Genomic DNA, 23,413 nt, shown 5'->3' with positions numbered 1-23,413 from the left:
AACACTACGCATCCTTTCCACGTTACTGTGCATTTTCGTTTTTTTTTTTTTTTTAACCGCTGTCTCACCTGGTAACTTAACTCTTGTTGCCGGCCGCGGTGGTCTCGCGGTTAAGGCACTGAGTCCGGAACCGCGCGACTGCTACGGTCGCAGGTTCGAATCCTGCCTCGGGCATGGATGTGTGTGATGTCCTTAGGTTAGTTAGGTTTAAGTAGTTCTAAGTTCTAGGGGACTGATGACCACAGCAGTTGAGTCCCATAGTGCTCAGAGCCATTTGAACCATTTTTAACTCTTGTTATTTTCTCTCCCTCTCTTACGGCAACCAGTTTACCTCTTCACCAGACTGGATACGTTTTGTATTGTTGCCGTGTATTTCTGTTGTTGTTGCGTTCTTCAGTACGAAAAGTGGTGTGATGCAACTGTGTTCTGTTGTCTGTTCCTTGTGAAGCTGCCGTCACACCGAACGGTAGTGTTCAGCGAGTCCAGTTTCTGACGTCACAGCTTGGAAAAGAAAACACGTTGTGGAGTCTTTTCAAACGTGTATTGCAACAACTAGCATATCAGATAATCTGAAAGTTTCTTTGAACTTGGAGCAGTGAGATTGAAGAACACATCCTACGTCCAATAGCACTATCTCTCTTCAATACATATTGTCTTCCAGTTGAAGTCTTCTTCTCGTGGATTATATACGAATGTATGCTGTTTCAAAGTATCACTGAACTTAATTGTACGATGTGTTGTGACAAAATTACGGGAAAGGTCATACTGGTGATTTAAGAATTTTCCATCTTTAACTTGCGTATTATGAAACCATGCCATCTTAAGGCATCGGCACATTCAGGCTCCGTCAAAAACGCGTAGTTCTTGGTGCAATGTGTTGTAATTAAATATCAGTTAATAACATATCTACGATTAACACTGTGAAGCGATTTAAGAAGTAAAGCATACCCTTCATCTTCTAAGGTCGGTGTAGCGTAATGAGCGGAGTGGCAGAGATGCGGTCATCAGTCCCCTAGAACTTAGAACTACTTAAACCTAACTAACCTAAGGACATCACACACATCCATGCCCGAAGCAGGATTCGAACCTGCGACCGTAGCAGTCGCGCGGCTCCGGACTGAGCGTCTAGAACCGCGAGACCACCGCGACCGGCGCAGAGTTGTAAGATAATGTTTGATAGGTTTGTTTATAAATAACATATAAATAACATTTCTGCTACCAGTCACGATTTTCATTTATTCACATTATACACGACGCGTTCCGGGAACTGATTCCTATTTTCAAGTCTATTTTCTGTTTGTACTATGCCATATTAACGTAATGTTTTCGATCTGTGCGGTTCTACTTTGTTTTGTAGACTTTATTGCAATATATAAAAGACGTGCAATTCTTAGTTAGTTATTGATTTTTATATGTAGTTATTGGCGAAATTTGGAATAACTTGTATTTACACTTTCCTTACGGTCCATCTGTACAGGCCCTCACGCGTTAAACATCACACACAAATTTATCATGTGTGAGACTTTGCACAGTTGGAGCGTAAAGAAACCATAAGAATAATTTCTTCCAAATTTGGCCACTAACTACACACAAAAATCGATAACTAACTGAAAATTGCACATTTTTATATATTGCAGTAAAGTCAACAAAAGGAAGCAGAACGCCACAATATCACGTAAAAATGGCACAGTACAAAGAGGACAAAAACTTGAAAATGGGAATCAGTTCGCGTACAAAACGAATAAAAGAAAATCCTCGCTGGTAGCAGAGAAGTTAATTATAGACAAACCCATTGTTTCCATAGTCGCAGGCTTTCGCAAAACTATTTATAATGGACAAAATCAGTAATGTGTGATGTTTTGCAGTTTCGCACCTCGCTACATTCTAATTTGTTGTTACTCATCTTCGCGTTTCTTAATAGGTTGTGACACTCTCTTATTAATTTAATAGACTTAATTAATTCTATAATATTCGACGTTATGTAAATATAAGTGCCCTCTCCTGGGGGGAGTAAATTTCTTCAACTGGCTCAGTCTAGAACACTTGCATTACGATATTTTGCAGTTTGTAGTTTGAAATCTTGTATTTCACACGTTGCAAAGATTCTGTTACTGAATAGGAAGAGTAATCAGGTAATCAAGTCAGAATGGACTTAGAGGTTTACCAAAAAGTGAGAACGATGACATAATTTTTGTATTATGCGAAGAACTGCTTTAAATTTGCGCCACATTATTTGCAATGGAACTTTTAAAAGATGATGTCCTTATTGACTGGAGATACTCGTAGTACTTTACTCTTCGCTTGATAACGTGTTCATGGATATCGAAGTTTTTATTTATGTTTGCTACAGTCAAAACAACGCAATTAGCGTTTTGGCAAGCGATGAAATGTGTGTTTTAACAGAGCTAGCACAGAGATTTTGCGCCTGTGCATGTAGTAAACAGTGTGATTTGCGAGCCAGATACAGCCGATAACTGACGCTGCGATCTCGTATATCGCGTTGAGACACACGTACCCTGTGCCGTATTCGCTTCTTTTTTGAGTGTTCAGCAGCAATGAGAACTCGCCACGATCAAAGTCGCCGTTCGAATGAAAGGTCCGTGTGCCGACAGCGTAAGGCTGTTCGTCTCTACATAACTGCCGCAACACACGCCCATTTGGGTCTGCTTGCTGTAAACACATCTTGATCTCCCTGTACAGTTATAACCTCCCACTCCCCCCCCCCCCCCCCCCAACACAAACACCCACCCACCCACCCACACACACACACACACACACACACATTTCCCTCCAGTATCAAGCCGCCGATTCCTCACTGCCTCAGTAAGTATCCCAGCGAGCTATCGCTTCTTGTAGCCAAGTTGTTCATTAAATTTCTTATGTCGCCAATTCGATTCAGTGCATGTTCATCACTCACGGGATCTACCCAACTAATCTTTAACGGTCTTTCAAACGCTACTACTCTCTTTTGGTCTGAAGTGTTTATCATCCACCCCTCACTTCCATACTAGGCTGCACTCCAACCAAATACCTTCAGAAAGTACTTCTTAAATCATATATATTCATTGCCGCGTGGGGTAGCCATGCGGTACAAGGCGTGTTGTCACGGTCCGCGCGGCTCCCGTAGTCGGAGGTTCGACTCATCCCTGGGCCATGGATGCATGTGTTGTCCATAGCATAAGTTAGTTTAAGTTAGATTAAGTAGTCGGTAAGATTAGGCACCGATGACCTCAGCAGTTTGGTCCCACAAGACTTTACCACAAATCTACAAAATCTGTATTCACCGTTAACAATTTTCTCATTTTCGCAAGCGGTCCCATGTTATTCCCAGTCGTCGTTTTACGTCTTCTCTACTTTGGCCATCGTTAGTTGATTTCTTACCCAAAGAGCAGAACTCACGCGGTACTTTTAATGACTCATTCACCAGTCTAATTTCTTCAGCATCGCCTGATTTAATTCGACTATTCACTGTTACCACGGCCTTCATTTCATTGATACTCATCCTATGAGTTCAGATGGCTCTGAGCAGTATGGGACTTAACAGCTGAGGTCATCAGTCCCCTACAACTTACAACAACTTAAACCTAACTAGCCTAAGGACATTACACCTGCGACTGTAGCAGTCACGTGGTTCCGGTCTGAAGCACCTAGAACAGTTCGGCCGCCACGACCGGCTCTTATCAAGACACCATCCCTTCACCTGAAATGTCTTTCTAACCATCTCGGACAGTTAAACATTTAAATTATGTACGTGCGAATACGAACATGACATACATGACGCCTTCCAGAAAGAATGGGCAGTCTCGGTTGCAAAATGGTTATTTATTTATTTAAGCCTTCATTGTTGAGTAATGCTTGCGAAAACATAAACAGGTGTCGAACAAACAAAACCGAAGACAAAGCAGGTTCTGGTCCTATTGTGGGATTATCACAAGGGAGCAACATTCAAATTAAAAGACAAATAAGAGAGGTAAAACGAAAAATGTAAAGTGTGCAGGAAAATTGTTAAGAGCTCGTTATAAGAATGAATAGCAAAATGTTACGTATAAAAACTAAGGAATTATCCATTAACTCTGAGAAGAGGGCTTAGACCATTTCTTCCCAACCTGGGGTAATTACCCCTGAAGAGTGAAATGTAATTTTCTGAGGGTTGAAAACAAAAGGGTTCAGTTGTATTTCAGTCACAAAATTGAATTAATTTTAAAACTCATTACTATTATCACTGTTTCGTAAGATTGTGATACTGATTACGTAAGTTACAAGAAAGTAATTTTTTTTGAACTGTTTGCATTGTTATATAACATAATGCGGTGAAGATTAGAGCTTGCAAAACGAACGTATGAACAATATCTTCCTCACACAGTGCATCCACTACACACGTACTTTGTACGATGCGTCTATGACAGTGAAATTGAGACATATGTATCACATCGAGTATGCTTAAGTATCTGATGGCAATACCTTCCACGCCTTGTAGGTGGTTCCCGCAATAGATCAGGATTTGCTACATTAGTCACTTCACAAAAATAAATTAATTGACAGCATAACAGCCGGCTGCTGTGGCCAAGCGGTTCTAGGCGCTTCAGTTCGGAACCGCGCTGCTGCTACAGTCGCAGGCTCGAATCCTGCCTCGGGCACGGATGTGTGTGATGTTCTTAGGTTAGTTAGGTTTAAGTAGTTCTAAGTTCTAGGAGACTTACGACCTCAGATGTTAAGTCCCAGCCGCGCGGGATTAGCATAGCGGTCTAGGGCGCTGCAGTCATGGACTGTGCGGCCGGTCCCGGCGGAGGTTCGAGTCCACCCTCGGGCATGGGTGTGTGTGTGTTTGTCCTTAGGATAATTTAGGTTAAGTAGTGTGTAAGCTTAGGGACTGATGACCTTAGCAGTTAAGTCCCAAAAGATATCACACACATTGGAACGTTTTGAACATTTGTTAAGTCCCATAGTGCTTCGAGCCATTTGAACCATTTGACAGCATAACACAACACAGACCACCACAGGGTATTGTTATTATTAGTGGCAGTAGTCAGACACGAAACATTGACAGCCTGAAGTCTTCCAATTTCCGACAGGCAAGCGGTTTACAAACAGTAGGTCAAAGTACACGAGACACCTTTTAATTTGGTTGATATTAACTGGGGTACAGGGAGTAGGCGAAGCAAGTGTCTGCAGGAAGAGGACTTGTACAGAGGAAGCACGTTCTGTAACGAGATGTCTATTCTCAGTGCGGACTCGTAGCTTTCTTTTCTGAGATTACTTTGGTCAGTCTATAAAGAGGTTGTTAGAAATAAACAGTACCCATTACTTCATTGATTCATCAGTACCAGGTTTTATAAAACATCTTGTGGGGGGGGGGGGCAGGTAAGATTCTAGTTAATATCTTATTGCACTGCGGGGTAATGGTCTCGGAAAGCTTGGGAACCACTGGCTTAGACCAAAGAAATTTTTCTGCGGATCTAATTCCGTAGTCTCGTACTCGTGCGCTTACAGTCTGTTCTTGATTCCAGTACTGCATGCACTGCGAGAGGAGAGGGCTTCGCTACCCCATACTGGTGGGGGCCCGCGTTGAGCTTTTTTGCTTCTTAAGAATTTCAGGATCGTCTGCAGTGCGGTCGCTGTGGTCGGGCCGATGTATCACTTTTCCCGCGGTTGGAGCGAGCGGAAGTCGCCTCCATCTTGTCCGAAACTCAACCCTGAGTTTAGGAAATTCAGAATAGTCAGCCAGAAACATCCATTACTTTCCTGACAGCAGTTTCAAATGGTTCAGTGGGTCTAATCACTATGGGACTTAACAACTGAGGTCATCAGCCCCCTAGACTTAGATCTACTTAAACCTATCTAAGGACATCATACACATCGATGCCCGAGGCAGGATTCGAACCTGCGCAGCAGCACGGTTCCGGACTGAAGCGCCTTGGACCGCTCGGCCAATGCGGCCGGCTACAGCAGTTTCGCGTTGCGCGATAATTCGCCACCGCATCCGATGGCAGTGGCCACTACTGGTTGTTTGCCGGCAGAGTCGGAAGTAGGCAGTTCGAATAGCGGTCGTGACGTAGTTCTCAGTGATACTATGTGGTCGGCAAGTAAAGAAATGTTTGGCGTCCAGTTTCTGACCACCTACGTAAATACGGCCGCTCCCCTCGCAGATTCGATACAGTGCTTGGTATCAAGTCCGATTCCTAACTAATGCAACCTATTGCGCACAGTTTGAGTCGCAACACGACTATGGCTGCACCAAAGCATTATTGAACATGTTGCCGTTGCTGTCAGGGTTCCTCCGAGCCATAATCCGTAGCTAGCACTCATCGAACGCAGTAGTAGCCCTTGCGCGGCCTGAGCGAGGCATGTCATCGAAGGTTCCTGTCTCTCTGTACCTGCTCCATGTCCGAACAACATCGCTTTGGTTCACTCCGAGACGCCTGGACACTTCCCTTGTTGAGAGCCCTTCCTGGCACAGAGTAACAATGCGGACGCGATCGAACCGCGGTATTGACCGTCCAGGCACGGTTGAGCTACAGACAACACGAGCCGTGTACCTCCTTCCTGCTGGAATGACTGGAACTGATCGGCTGTCGAACTGATCGGCTGTCGGATCCCCTCCGTCTAATAGGCGATACTCGTGCATGCTTGTTCATATGTTCAAATGGTTCAAATGGCTCTGAGCACTATGGTCATCAGTCCCCTAGAACTTAGAACTACTTAAACCTAACTAACGTAAGGACAGCACACAACACCCAGTCATCACGAGGCAGAGAAAATCCCTGACCCCGCCGGGAATCGAACCCGGGAACCCGGGCGTGGGAAGCGAGAACGCTACCGCACGACCACGAGCTGCGGACTCACATGTCTGGGAGGGTTTAGTGACATCTATGAACAGTCAAAGGGACACACAACGTCTGTCTTCAGGAGTTCTGGGAACCGGGGTGATGCAAAACTTTTTTTGATGTGTGTAGTTCAGAATACAATGCTAAATGTGGTAATTATGCTGTCGCCGGGCATATTATTAGTCAGTTCCTCTTAGAAGAGCAGCACTGGCCGCTCTGGAACGTCGTAGATGGAATAAAGTCGTTAACAACCTTTCATATTATACTCCGCCACTGACATTACTCACTGCAGTGAAGTGGTGTAGTCGGTTATATTGTAGCCGGTTGTATGTAGACAGGAGAGTGCAATGTGTCGAGCGTGAAGACGTCACAGAGTGGCGCAACGGAGATGTAGTAGAGTCGTAAAACTACCGCAGGCTACTGTAGACTACCTTAACTAAGCGTGGAGTACAGTAGTTGTCTCAGTAGCTTTGGTCAACTAAGATCGTACGTACATCACCTGTGAGTTAGGTATGGTGCACACCCATCGGACGTTGCCTCATAACCGTCGGTTTCATTATGTATCCGTGTCTTACTAGATTCTCCAAAGAACCGGAAGCAGTGAATTGTCTAGAAATTGAGTGATGACATATAAAGGATCGGGTAACCTACGGAACATTCTTGTTCTACATTGTTATCCTCCTGTCTGTTACTTGCAAATAAACAGTAATTACAGCAAAACCGAAACTGACAATGTTTAATTTAAGTTGTATTCGAAAATTGGTGATTTCTAACGTGAAATAGGTGGATGATGGAGTAAAATAAAGAAGACAATACCGATTTATTACTCAGCGCTAGAAAACGCAATTTCGTCAATAAAAAGGTACAATTAAAAATCGCAAAAGAAAATATATATCAAACATCGCTTCAATATATCGTCGATCTGATATAAAACCTGTTTCCGTTATTCATAAACAACTGTAATTATATGTGTCTGCACATAAACTGTATTTGCATCAAAAGTAATTGGTTTGGTTACGTAAAAGCGCAGAAGATACGCCGTCAACAAATTTTTATTATAAAATGCAATTTATATTGTGCAAGGATATAAAACACACTGTGAATGACGTGTCCGCAGCTCGTGTTCTAGCGTCTAGCGTTGCTGCCTCTAGATTACGGGATCCCGGGTTCGATTCCCGGCCGGGTTGGGGATTTTTTCCCTGCCGCTGACTGGGTGTGTGTGTTGTCCTACTACTTAAACCTAACTAACCTAAGGACATCACACACATCCACGCCCGAGGCAGTATTCGAACCTGTGACCGTAGCAATCGCGCGGTTTCGGACTGAAGCGCCTAGCACCGCTCGGCTACTCCGGCCTCCGCCTAGAAGCGCTTGGCCACAGCGGCCGGCTAGAATTTTACAATGAAGGCTTTCACGTCTGGATGTTTCAGCTGGCGAGAATTCTTCCGGATTGTATGGCCGTGGTCCATGGAACTGTTCTATCCGTGATAATCCGTCCAAAGCTACGTTGGACACCTTCGGAGATGCTTTTGTGCTGAGTCTTGCCGACTGACGAGTCGGACGTCGAAGAACGGCCTCAGTACCGTGGAAAGTGGACGTGGTCTGGATTTCACGTGATAGCAGAGATAAACCTTTTGAAGGATAAAATATAATTATCGATCATGGTACGTCAACTAGATAAAAACTTCTCATTGATTCTGTAGCGCCACTGTCCATATATCGCTGAGTTTCATAGCTTCTTCTTTTCTGTTAAAATTATCCCCATGTTTATATATTTCGATGGGTTCTCTATATAGCCGTGGATAACAGTTCGTCATAGCACATAAAACTTCAGTTTCCGAAAATGTCACTACGTCATCACCCGACTGAAGAGCATCTTCCGCCACGGCTGACTTGTCTATTTTCCCTAGTCGCCAAAGATTTTTATGTTCCTTCAACCGTGTATTCACACTTCTCTTTGTAGTTCCAATGTAGACCCTACCACAGTTACACGGAAGCTATGGACAGTGGCGCTTCAGAATCGATGAGAAGTTTTTATCTTTGGCGTACTGTGATCGATAGTTATATTTTATCCTTGACAAGGTTTATCTCCGCCATCACGTGAAATCCAGACCACGCACACTTTCCACGGTATTTAGGCCGTCCTTCGACGTCCGACTCGTCAGTCGGCAAGACTCAGTACAAACAGCAGCACCTCCGAAGATGTCCAACGTAGCTTTGGACGAAACGTCAGGGATAGAAGAGTTCCATCGACCACGTAAATGCAGCCCGGAAGAGTTCTCGGAAGATTAATCGGATTTACAATTTTTTGTGTTAAAACCTCAACAATGATTTAAATATATGGAAAATAAATAACTAAGCACGAAAAACTTAATTTTTATGAGCTTTTCCCTGGAATGAAACAACATGTTACCAGTCACTTCTTAGCTCCTTGGCGCGTTTCGCAGGTTTAAACCTCCATCACCTGGTGGATTTACTTTTGTTAGTATGACATATGTGTGTGTGTCGTGTTACGAGTTTTGGAGGGACTTGTGTCACTGTCTCCAGTGGTCCCAGGTTCCTTTCACTGTCGTAACACATCGCTTGTAGACTGTTATATTTTGCAAAAGTAGGAGTAAGCTATAGGTAAAACCGGGTAACATACAGTATGTACAAGAACTAACAGGGAACAATAAGAGTGTAAGACAAAAAACGAAGTGCTCGGATTAGAAAGTGTGTAAGACAGGGATGTATTTTTCGGCCCTACTTTTCAATCTGTACGTCGAAGAAACAATGAAGGAAATAAAAGAAAGGTCCAGGAGTGGAATTAAAATTCAAGGTGAAAGAATATTTATGTTAAGATTTGCTGATGACATTGTTATCTTCAGTGAAAGAGTTATAGGAATGGATCGAACTCTCTCAAGCGTAAAAAATATGGGTTGAGAGTACATCAGAAAAATAGAAAAGTAATGAGAAGTAGCAGAAATGAGAACAGCGTGAAATTTAAAATCAAAATTGATGGTGACGAAGTAGACGAACGGACGGAATTCTACTGCTTTGGAAGTAAAATGACAGACGGAGCAAGGAAGGCATAAAGAGCACCACAGGCAAAGAGGAGTCTAAACATCAAACTCAGGCCTTAATTTGAGGTATAATTTTGTTAGAGTGTAGTGCAACACTGTATGTGAGTGAATCATGGGCTGTCGGAATATTGGAAAAGAAGAAAACAGAAGCGGTTCAGACGTGATGCTACAAACAAAATGTTGAACATGAGGTGGACTGAGAAGATACGTAAAGAGGAGGTTCTACGCAGAATCTCCAAAGAAAGGAACGTATACAACACACTGGCAATAAGAAGGGATAGGATGATACTGCGTGTGTTGAATCATCAGGGAATGGCCTCCATGATACGAGAGGCAGCTGCAGAAGTTAAAAACTGTAGGGGCAGACAGAGCTCGGAGCATCCAGCAAGTAAAAAGGGCGTAGGGTGCAAGTGATGCCGCGGAATGAACAGATCATCGCAGGAGAAGATTGATCAGAAAAAGAATGATGGTAACGATGGTAGAATGAAATATTTTAGTACTTATCTGATTACGGCATCAGTAGTCCAGGGGCTGCAATAATATATTCTAACATTCCTTTCAGGTCCAGGTTTTAAAGTTTTACAGATGGAATACAGTTTTAGTTTTTCTAACTTCACAATTTATTCCGTTGAACTTCATATAAGCTCTTGCGAATTTAACCATTGTGTCACAACCAAAATTTTCCCAAATATCAAATTTCATTCTCAAGAATTTTTTATTGTTACAGTTCTTAACAGTCTGAGTTAAATACGTCCGACTTCTCCAACAACAGATAACCAACTTCAAATACATACATAAAAAAGTTATGCATCACCTCGGTTCCTAGAATTCCGGAACCTGTACAGAAAACTGGAATAGAGATCAACATCATTTCCTCTTTTTTTATTACTCATGAAAACCACACATTACATGTTGTACCACCACACAACGAGACCTTCAGAGGTGTTGGGCCAGACTGATGTACACATTCGTACCTCTAATACCTAGAAGCATGTCCTATTGCATTGATGCATGCCTGTATTCCTCGTGGCGTTTTTTTTTTTTTTTTTTTTTTTCATCAGTATACTGACTGGTTTGATGCGGCCCGCCACGAATTCCTTTCCTGTGCTAACCTCTTCATCTCAGAGTAGCACTTGCAACCTACGTCCTCAATTATTTGCTTGACGTATTCCAATCTCTGTCTTCCTCTACAGTTTTTGCCCTCTACAGCTCCCTCTAGTACCATGGAAGTCATTCCCTCATGTCTTAGCAGATGTCCTATCATCCTGTCCCTTCTCCTTATCAGTGTTTTCCACATATTCCTTTCCTCTCCAATTCTGTGTAAAACCTCCTCATTCCTTACCTTATCAGTCCACCTAATTTTCAACATTCGTCTATAGCACCACATCTCAAATGCTTCGATTCTCTCCTGTTCCGGTTTTCCCACAGTCCATGTTTCACTAACATACAATGCTGTACTCCAGACGTACATCCTCAGAAATTTCTTCCTCAAATTAAGGCCGGGATCGTGGCGTACTAGCCACAAGTTCGTCGATGCACTGTTGGTCCAGTGTGTCCCACTCCTCAACGGCGATTCGGCGTACATCCCTCAGAGTGGTTGGTGGATCACGTCGCCCATCAACAGCCCTTTTTCAATCTATCCCAAGATTTTCGATATAGTTCATGTCTGAAGAACATGCTGGCCACTCTACTCGAGCGACATCGTTATCCTGAAGTAAGTCATTCACAAGATGTGCGCGATGGAGGCGCGAATCATAGGGTTCATGTCTGAAGAACATGCTGGCCACTCTATTCGAGCGATGTCGTTATCCTGAAGGAAGTTATTCAAAAGATGTGTACGATGGGGGCGCGAATTGTCGTCCATGAAGACGAATGCCTCGGCAGTATGCTGGCGATATGGTTGCACTATCGTAGACACATAAAAAAAAGGTTTGCATCACCGCGGTTCCAAGAACAGACGTTGATTATGCATATTGCATCACAGACACAGTCCCTTTGACTGTTCAGAGATGTCACTAAACCCGCCCAAAGATGTAAACAACCATGCACGAACAGCGCCAGTTAGACAAAGGGGGTCCGAAGGCGATCAGTTCCAGTCATTTCACCAGGAAAGAGGTACACGGCTCGTATTGTCTGCAGATCAACCATGACCACCAGCTGCGTACTTCGTCCCCACACAATGCCACCCCAAAACAGCAGGGAACCTCCACCTTGCTGCACTCGCTGGACAGTGTGTCTAAGGCGTTCAGCCTGACCTTGTTGCCTCCAAGCACGTCTCGGATGATTGTCTGATTGAAGGCTTATGCGACACTCGTCGGTGAAGCCAAACCTGAGCGGTCCATTCGGCATGTTGTTTGGCCCATCTGTACCGCGCTGCATGGTGTCGTGGTTGCAAAGGTGGACCTTGCCATTGACGTCGGGAGTGAAGTTGCGAATCATGCAGCCTATTGCGCACAGTTTGAGTCGTAACACCACGTCCTGTGGCTGCACGAAAAGCATTATTCAACATGGTGGTGTTGCTGTCAGGGTTCCTCCGAGCCATAATCCGTAGGCAGTGGCTATCCAGTGCAGAAGTAGCCCTTGGGCGGCCTGCGCAAGGCATGTCATCGACAACTCCTGTCTCTCTCTGTATCTCCTCCATGGTCGATCAATATTGGTTCACTCCGTGACGCCTGGACACTTCCCTTGTTGAGAGCCCTTCCTGGCACAAAGTAAGATTGCGGACGCGATCGAACCGTTGTGTTGACCGTCTAGGCATGGTTGATCTGCAGACAACACGAGCCGTGTACCTCTTTCCTGGTGAAATGACTGGAACTGATCGCCTTCGGACCCCCTTTGTCTAATTGGCGCTGTTCGTGCATGATTGTTTACATCTTTGGGCGGGTTTAGTGACATCTCTGAACAGTCAAAGGGACTGTGTCTGTGATGCAATATGCATAATCAACGTCTGTTCTTGGAACCGCGGTGATGCAAAACTTTTTTTGATGTGTCTACGATACATAACTGACAGAGGTACAAGGATGCCAGTTTGGCGGGATCACGAATTCAAAGAGATCGTTACACCAAAGGTACATATTTTAATATTTAGATCGAAATAAATGTTCTTTATTTATGACAAAGTTGTCTACCAAATTTGTATTAATGCAATAAATTCTTTCGTCCAATTCTTTTTTACTTAACAAAATTTGAAAGTTTATTTATTTTTATTTAAATGTATCTAAATAAATATCAAGATGACTAGCTTTCTGGGGTACACATATTCTCGCGTAAACACCTTAGCAAATATTTTCAAATATCAAGAGGGATAAAGAAATAGCAATGAGGAATAAATGCCGTAAGAAACCAAATTTTCCAGCAAGTACTACGAACCGTGCAATTACCACCAGAAACGTTTTCGGACGTTCATAAATAAAGAGACCGGTGTCAGTCGATTCAATTCTGAAGAAGAATATCAACCCAGGATTGTTACAAGTATCCTCCTCCCTTGCCCTCTCCACTGATGACGGTCCTTTTCCTGTACGCTTCTCTCTCATTGATCCTCTGGCATATTGGTCGGTGCGTACTTCGCTTCTAATTCCTTTCGCTTCCACCTCGACCCTCAGTTCAGACCAATCCCTCCTGAGTTCAACAACCAACCCACTTGGTTCCTCTCTTTCCTCTTGTCTTCCTCGTTGTTTCCCATACTTATTTCTTTTCTCTGTCCGTATTCATCCATATCAAACGTCCCCCAAACTTATCCTTTTTAGACACATTTAACGCCTATGTAAATTTCAAGTCCCCAGGATGGGGGACGCCGGTGCATCGGGTGGCTCCGGGCGTTATTGCGCCTCACTCCCTGCCTCCCTTCGTAACAGCCTGTGGCTGCAGGCAGCACGCCTCGAAGCCACGTACCTGTGGCTTGCCTGCCTGCCCGGCGCCACTAGCTACCTCTGAACTCTAACACATCTGCTCTGCTCTCACAAGGGGAGGCCACGACGTTTGGAACGCGGATTTACTGCAAACTTCGTACACTCGTAGTACTCCATGGGGACAACAAAATGTGTGAGCAGTAGCGCTTACTCCTCAAGCGTTACTGAGAAAATCGCTAGATAATTTCGGTCGTCGAATATATATGTGTGCGTGGCCATTTTTACCCTGTAGCGGCTGCAGTGGTGCCGGCACCGTAGCCCAGCGTGTTCGGTCAGAGCGTTGCCCAGCGTGTTCGGTCAGAGCGTTAGCTACCCTTTGCAATAAAAGAACTGAGCGAACGGATGAACGAACAAACTGAACGGGTGTCGTTGGACCTCGCCCTGAACAAATTCAGCGAACAATATAGAACAAAATGTATTTTTTTTTTTAAGTTTTTGGCGTTCAGGCCGCTGGGTCGAGTTTAGTTCGCCAGCACTTTTTTTTTTTTTAAATTTCCGGCACAGTCATTTTCTTTACTACCTATATTACAATTGATATAAGGACTTGGAAGATCAGCTGAACGGAATGGACAGTGTCTTGAAAGGAGGGTATAAGATGAACATCAACAAAATCAAAACGAGGATAATGGAATGTAGTCGAATTAAATGGGTTGATGCTGAGGGTATTAGATTAGAAAATGAGACACTTAAAGTAGTAAAGGAGTTTTGCTATTTGGGGAACAAAATAACTGGTGATGGTCGAAATAGATAAGATATAAAATGTAGTCTGGCAATGGCAAGGAAAGCGTTTCTGAAGAGGAGAAATTTGTTGACGTCGAGTATAGATGTAAGTGTTAGGAAGTCGTTTCTGAAAGTATTTGTATGGAGGGTGGCCAAGTGTGGAAGTGAAACGTAGACGATAAATAGTTTAGACAAGAAGAGAATAGAAGCTTTCGAAATGTGGTCCTACAGAAGAATGCTGAAGATTAGGTGGGTAGATCACATAACTAATGAGGAGGTATTGGGGAGAAGAGGAGCTTGCGGCAAAACTTGAATAGAAGAAGGGATCGGTTGCTAGGACATGTTCTGAGGCATCAAGGGATCACCAGTTTAGTATTGGAGGGCAGCGTGGAGGGTAAAAATCGTAGAGGGAGACCAAGAGATGAATACACTAAGCAGATTCAGAAGGATGTAGGCTGCAGTAGGTACTGGGAGATGAAGAAGCTTGCACAGGATAGAGTAGCATGGAGAGCTGCATCAAACCAGTCTCTGGACTGAAGAGCACAACAACAACATCTGCAACTGAGGCCAGAGTAAATTTCACATTAAGTACCAAGAAGTAATCTTACAAAAGAAATTTCTCTCACTGTCTGCGTTATAGCTGTTGCAGTACTGTGACAGAGTACTTTGCACCACTGCTTCTCTTATTAGCGAATTCTTATGTTCCTTTACCTCGATTCACAAGCATATATTTCTGTTGCAAATAAGTAGAAAGTTTGATTAGAAAACGTAATCACTTTGCTATTATGAATCTAGCGGCCTGTTTCTCGCAATGAAACCAAACGAGCGACCGCTGAGGTTCTGACGTGCGAGCATAGCACAATGCGTCACATACGACTCGAAATATCTCGTGTTGCAATTCGACAGGTTTGCTCTATGGAGCACATGATGCATCTTAAGATTTCGTTCGCGTGATGTGTTCATATAAATTCAACAACAAAAAAGTTTTCCCACATGCCTAAAATTCGGCAACGTCGTCATGACACAGATTTTCGTAAACTTTCCGTGCACCCCTATGCCCTTTAAAACTTGCTACCGCAAATTAAACTCGAATGAAAACTCAGTGCAATTGTTACCGACGACGTTGACAACAGTTACGTCGTTGTACTGTGAATACTGTATTAGTTAAGTGAGATGTTAACATAAACTCAAATGAAAACTCAGTGCAATTGTTACCGAAGACGCTGACGAGATATCCATCGTTGTACTGTGACTAACGTGTTAGTTTAAGCGAGTTAAGTGAGACGTTAACACCACGCGTATGTTCTGAGCTAGACGTAGCAACTCCGCTCCACGCTACCACACCACGTGCTACTGCCGAATGTCAAAACTAAAGCAAAAAATATGGACCGACTGCACAGATTGTAGTGTTCACCATGACGCTATGATTGTGGCAGGGGTAAAGCATGCTCGCTGTTTGCGGTGCAGGCGTACTCTTCGCAGGGACCGCATGTGCAGGCGAGGTTTATCCGCAGCGATCCCGAGGGACAACTTGTAGAATCCCCTTCCGGGCGGAGAGGGTAATCCCCGCTACTGTAACAAGTGGTCGGGGGAGACGCCCCGAGAACCTCCTGGCGGCGTTACACGTGCGCGGGAATTGCCCTGTGCTCAACAGGTGAAGGGGGCCGAGTTTTTCCTGTTATAACAACGAGTAAACTTTCATCTGAATCTACAAGTACACTATACAAGCCACTCTATGTTACAACGTAGCGCTAGTAGTTATTTTCTGTCCTATTCCCATCGCGTATTCAACGAGCGGAAAACGACCCAGTTCGTGCCTCTGTGCGCCCCGGTATCTCCCTCACCTTCGGACGTCGCACACGGATCGTGCTTTGGAATATCCATGTTCACTGTGCCGAGTTCAACGTGGGCTGGACGATATGAAACGCTGCAACTTGGGCCTGCGGTTCGTGCGTCTCAACGTGGTGTACACAATCTCAGCGCGCTCTAGCGTCAGGCGTCGGCTGTATCTGGCACGCAGATCACACTGTTTACGAAATGGACGGCCGTGGAATTCCTCTGTTATCTCTATTGAAACGCACATTTCCTCCCTTGTCCATATGCTAGACACGTTGTTTCGTCTACAGTAGGGCCTGGGCTCCATCTTTGGCCGCTAGCTCACGTACGACCACTTTGATGTAATTAGTGAATTTTCAAGCTTCTGCTGAAAACTAGCCGATCTTACAACACTGTACTGCAAAGAACATGAAATGTGCTAGGGGGCCGCGCGGGGTAGCCGATCGGTCTCAGGCGTCTTGTCACCGTTCGCTCAGCTCCCCCCGTCGGAGGTTCGAGTCGTTCGTCGGGCATGGGTGTGTGTGTGTGTGTGTGTGTGTGTGTGTGTGTGTGTGTGTGTGTGTGTGTGTGTGTCGTCCTTAGCGTAAGTTAGTTAAAGTTAGATTAAGTAGTGTGTCAGCCTAGGGACCGATGACCTCGGCAGCTTGGCCCCATAAGAGCTTACCACAAATTTCCAATTTTCCAAATGTGCTATTTGATTAACAAACAGTGCAAGAATAATGGAGTATTCCCAAAATTCATCAGCGTGAAAATTAAAGCTTCCTCCACGACAGCAAAACGAGCTAAAAAGCTGCACTTGATAATGGCCTAAGGTCAAAATTGCAGTAGCAGAAATAAAAAGTTTAATAGTCACTGGCGTAAACATGATGTCTTTCACCAAATTCGTCTAGTTCTGGTAACAGCTAGTGGGATAACATCGGAACCATATCACAGCATGAGGGGGTTGCTGGTTAATTTCTTCGCAATAAGGAAGGTAGTCTTTTCGCCCAAATGCAAATATTTCGAGACCGGAAGCTAAGATACACTGCACATTCAGCTGTCATCACAACCTTAGTGCGAGCCGCCAAAGTTGGAAAAGCTGCAAGTAATTGTTCGCAAGAATCACGTCACGTATTCGTATCATGATCACTTACCCTCCGCCACACACCTTCCGGTGGCTTGCGGAGTATGGATGTAAATGTAGATGTAGATGTAATTCCCTCATGTTACCGGATCGAAATGAGCGGTGACCTCCTTATTTCATCCAGTGACGCGTGCAGCTACTGGAAATGTTCATGTCTGCCGACCGCTTCCTTGTCAATTTTGCTGGTGGACGAAGCTGTGGTGCATTTAAGCTTTCCGTGACGTCATTATCGTTGCCATTTTGGTCGGGTGTTCCACAGCATGGTGCGTCTGTCGCAGATCCAGTTGCAAAGGCTATTCCTTCCAGTTTCCGAAGAATAGCAGCCACTGGCACTTTTCCTTGAAGCGATTAAAAAAAGAAATTCTCTAACCTTATCGTATGTTCAACCCGTTCGTTTCTTTGCATCCACCCATACGCTGAAAAGAAAATATTTTCCAGTTGTGAATCTGCTTGTACCCGCCGGTGTAACACAAATATTAACAACAGCATCAAAAATGGTTCAAATGGCTCTGAGCTCTATGGGACTTAAGTTCTAAGGTCATCAGTCCCCTAGAACATAGAACTACTTTAACCTAACTAACCTAAGTACATCACAAACATCCATGCCCGACGCAGGATGCAAACCTGCGACCGTAGCGGTCGCGCGGTTCCGGACTGTAGCGCCTAGAACCGCTCGGCCACCTCGCTCGACCAACAGTATCACCTTGGTAGGAGAACTGAACACCATCACAAGCCAGGGCATTCGCCTGCTTTATTGTAATCTGAGTGACCTCTACCAGAAAACAAAGGTACTAAGGGCAGGGTACATTATTTTCAACCTACACTACATCTCCAGATCCACGTAACGGCCAGGTTATATGTTAAGTTTCCTGAATGCTTTTCGATCGTGACAGCCTTCACAGGGAAGTAGGAAAAATTTCTTTAATTTCTCTCGCTGCTGGTTTTGCAATTTAGACGACCAACAGCGCGTATAAGCGTTGGGGTTTTCATTTAACCGCACACAAATTTGCGTCTGTCTACGGCAAGGAGTTCACAAATGGTATCAGTCACGTCATCTACGAACCTTACTTTTCAGATAAAAATAAATCTATGATACGTTGCCACTTACTTGTGCGTTTATGCTCTCTGAATTACTTTAATCAAAGGATTGCAGCAGATACCTCTTTCGTTCAGCTCCTTAACGTAGTTATATCCTGCATGCTGCCCTACCAGACTTTCGCTGCTGTGGCGCTGATAATGTTTTTGTGTGTTGAGTCTGCCACGGATTTCAGCGATCAAAGGTACATAAATTGTGTGTGTGTGTGTACAGAGAGTGACAGACGGTCATATGAATACAATGCTGTTATATTGTCGCAAAAGCCCGTTTCCCACAATGCATTGTGTCGTAAAGGAATAGTTATCCTCTTGGTGCTAAGTTTCTTATGTAAAGCTCAAAAACTAATAATTTAATAGGCCCATTTTAAGAAATAACAGCTCTGAATTTACGAGCTACGGTCAAGTTCCAATGTCTCCGACCTTCTTTTTCGTGTAATAGTTGCACAAAAAATTGTACAGTTGCATCGTTTCTCAGAGCCGCAGCGAACGCTTCTTTAGGAATTTGTTTTGATCACTAGAAAGTCGCAGACCCACGACTGAACCTATGTGATCATTTGATTTCGTTTTCCTACAAAGTGTTACACCCAGGTATTTGTGTGAGTTGGACGATTCTGGCAGTGATTCAGTGATATTGTCATTGAATCTTTTTTTTCCTTTAAGGATTTCCGAGATCTTCGATTCCCCAGCACCTGGGGAGGGGCGGGCTGACAGCAGCTTAATACGCTGCTCTACAGCCAAGAGAGAAGTTACACAAACAATGGTTAGAGAACAAACAATATAAAAAGGCGATACAACGGTGACTTTGTTAATAACAGTAAAATGGCGGAAAGTTGCGGAAGTTAAATTACAAAAACAAGACGTTGATGATGCGGAAGAAGACACACAGGAAGAAGAAATGCCCTATTAAAGAACGCGGCGACAGTCTGGTTTCTGAGATAAAAAACACAACTAGCGACAATGTGGTGGCTATTCGCAACACTGACAGGGGACGCACAACACTGAACACTCACTATAGTAACAATGGCGTGTGACGAGGGCCTCCCGTCGGGTAGACCGCTCGCCGGGTGCAAGTCTTTCGATTTGACGCCACTTCGGCGACTTGCGCGTCAATGGGGATGAAATGATGATGATTAGAACAACACAACACCCAGTCCCTCAGCGGAGGAAGTCTCCGACCCAGCCGGGAGTCGAACCCGGGCCCTTAGGGCTGACAGTCCGTCGCGCTGACCACTTTTTTTTTTAATCTCATTTTGTTCTAAATTGTTCGTTGTGTATGTTCGGAGCGGTCGTCCTAGGACACCCGTTCAGGTTGTTCGTTGAGCAGTTCACTCAGTTTTTTTGTTACAGGGGGCAGCTAACCCTCTGACCGAACACGCTGAGCTACCGTGCCGGCGGACCACTTAGCTCCCGGGGGCTGACTGAAGACTCACTAAACCAGCACTGTAGAGGCCACAGGGCGGGGGAAATTGTTCAATCCTGCCTTGTCGTGAAATGTGTGGGGCCTCGGAAGCCTTCCTCCCCGGAATGCTAGTCAACACTCAAACAAATCGTCTTAATGAGTTTTATTTCGAAATGAACAATGACAATACTTGACTTTCTCGATAACACAGAAGCATCGCAAGCAAAGGGCGACGTGCAAATAAGAGATCTCTTCAATATATACAATTCCTAAGTTCTGAAGTGCCTAATCTTGATTGTTAGCACACTGGACACGCACTCGGGAGGACGACGGTTCAATCCCGCCTCCGGCCATCCTGATTTGGGTTTTCCGTGATTTCCCTAAATTGTTTCAGGCAAATGCCCTTTGCAAGGGCACGCCCGATTTCCTTCCCAATCCTTCCCTAACCCGAGCTTGCGCTCCGTCTCTAATGACCTCGTTGTCGACGGGACGTTAAACACTAACCACCACCACCACCACCGCCTAATCTTGATGCTGCCGTAGAATTTGGCCGCGACCGTTCGGTAGCGTCGCTTATGTTTTCTTCGCGTAGAGGCCGCTGCTGTCTCGTTGTCGTCCTAGAGCGGGGTCGGTCAGCGTGCGATTGGCCGACGTCTTCTTCACATCCCTCTCTGCTCCCTCGTTACCGACTGCCGTTCCGGCGCTTGACGTTACGCCGCAACAAGTACAGTCACAGTATAGTACGCTTTTTCGTTTCGTGAAGTACAGAGTTTTACATTTCTGAACATTTAAAGCAAATTACCAGTCTTTGCAGCACTCTGAAATCGTATCAAGATATGGATGATTGTTTATGCAGCCTCTTTCAGACAGTACTTCATTATAGATAACTTGACCTGTTGTGTTAGACCTTTATACCTCTCAATGAGTGGATTATGGCTGAATGTTACGTTCCTACATTCTATTAGTGACTACACGAAGTACTGAAAGTCAAATTTTTGTTGCTCTTGCAAGCTATTAGACAGGGAATCTACACATGACCAGGTGACCGGGTGACCGTTTTAGGCATTTTGCTCTACAGATTGGACCGTGATGAGACTAACTTGATGTTTCACTTTTACCTCTGCTTGATTTGCTGCTGGCTATTTATCTGTGTTGATCAGACAACACTTGCTGTTATTAACTTTTCATAACTGGGATTCACAGCCATGCGAAGTTTCTTGAAAGACATCATGTTTACGCCAGTGACTGTTAAACTTTTTATTTCTACGATTGGAATTTCGGCCTTAGGCCATTATCAAGTGCATCTGTTTTGGCTTTAAGCCATGTCTACTTTATACAAGCTGACACATTTATATGTAGTTGTCATTTGCTGTTATACACATATATATTAGCAGCGATACAAACTTATGTAACAGCAAACATGTATATAATATCTTCACTTGATAATCGCCTAAAGCCGAAATTTCAATGTTGTTGTTGTTGTTGTTGTTGTTGTTGTTGTTGTGGTCGTTGTGGTCTTCAGTCCTGACACTGGTTTGATGCAGCTCTCCATGCTACTCTGTCCTGTGCAAGCTTCTTCATCTCCCAGTACCTGCCGCCGCGGTGGTCTCGCGGTTCTAGGCGCGTAGTCCGGAACCGTGCGACTGCTAAGGTCGCAGGTTCGAATCCTGCCTCGGGCATGGATGTGTGTGATGTCCTTAGGTTAGTTAGGTTTAAGAAGTTCTAAGTTCTAGGGTACTGATGACCTTAGCAGTTAAGTCCCATAGTGTTAAGAGCCATTTTAACCATTTTTTTTAATAACATCGGATATAGGCTACAATCCTGTCTCACTCCCTTGCCAACCACTGCTTCCCTCTCATACCCCTCGACTTTCATAACTGCCGTCTGCTTTATGTACAAATTGCAATAGTGGAAATAAAAAGTTTAACAGTCACTGGCATAAACATAATGTCTTTCAAGGAATTGCTGTTGTGTTTTTTAAGCCTCTGGCGATGCCTCCAAAATAGGACACGTTGTGCAGAGAAATGTGCCTTATACCGCGGTCTAATCCCCATGTAGGGTGTCCCAGCTATCTTGTCCTCCCAAAATATCTCTGGAACAATAACAGCTATTGGAAAACGATTTTCACAGGTATCAATGTAGGGCTGGGGCCCATGAATGTACATATTTGGAAACATTCTAAAACGAAAGCATATGTGTTTTTTAACACAAATTTGTTTTTTTTAAATGGACCTTCTATATTTTTTCTTCAACAATCCATAGCATGACAAAGCACATATACAATGGCGTTGATTGCATCGCAATATTCCCATTACATCCCGAGATATTGAGACGCGAATTTGACGCTTGAAACACCAGACATGCGCTGCTAGCGCACGTCTTGAGGCTCAGGCGGGAACCCCGTGCTGCCCGTAATCGCGATGTGACTGACATGTGTAATCACACCTCCATACTTATCAAGAGGTCCGAAACAAGGGTAAAACTTTTAGTCCACTTGCTCGTTTCACTAAAACCATCAACATGAATTTTACTATTACGAGTGAATGATTAAGTGTCACTTGCGCTAGATCTACAGTAAAGTCTTAACGTTGAACGGAAATACCTTTTTAGTAACGGATTAACGATAAGCGAAGTTAATTTTGTGACTAACGTTGCGGTACACAGATATGTTACAGAACCGCATCACCTCTAACTTATGGGATAAATACCTGCTGGAATGTACGACGTTAATGCAGGATGGCAGCAGACCGTATTATTCGTTTCGGACCTCTTGATAAGTATGGAAGTGTGATTACGCATGTCAATCACATCGCGATTACGGGCAGCATGGGGTTCACGCCTGAGCCTCAGGACGTGCGCTAGCAGCGCATGTCGGGTGTTTCAAGCGTCAACTTCGCGTCTTAGTATCTCGGGGTGAAATGGGAATATTGCGATGCAATCAACGCCATTTTGTATGTGCGTTGTCATGCTATGGACTGCTGAAGAAAAAATATAGGAGATCCATTTAAAAAAAACGTAAGTTTGTGTTAAAAACACGTATGCTTTTGTTTTAGAATGTTTCCAAATATGTACATTCATGGGCCCCAGCCCTACATTAATGCCGGTGAAAGTCGTTTTCCAATAGCTGTTATTGTTCCAGAGATATTTTGGGTGGACAAGATAGCTGGGACATCCTGTATAATAAAAATCAACAAGAATGTAAAATGTATATATGAAGACAGTAACTGTGCTCGAAAGAACAGATACTGTTGATGACAGTGCAGCTTTTCCCTGGAATAATTGATGACTAACTGAAACCCTCAGCTGCCGACAGGTGTTGTTGATATACCTCGATGTGGACAGCTGAAAATGTGTACCGAGCGGGACTCGAACCGGGGATCACCTGTTTACATGGCAGACGCTCTATCCATTTGAGCCACCGAGGACACAGATGAATAGCGCGAGTG

This window comes from Schistocerca gregaria, chromosome 9 (genome assembly GCF_023897955.1).
Source record: "Schistocerca gregaria isolate iqSchGreg1 chromosome 9, iqSchGreg1.2, whole genome shotgun sequence".
Classification (NCBI taxonomy): domain Eukaryota; kingdom Metazoa; phylum Arthropoda; class Insecta; order Orthoptera; family Acrididae; genus Schistocerca; species Schistocerca gregaria.
Note: the sequence above shows the minus strand (reverse complement) of the source record.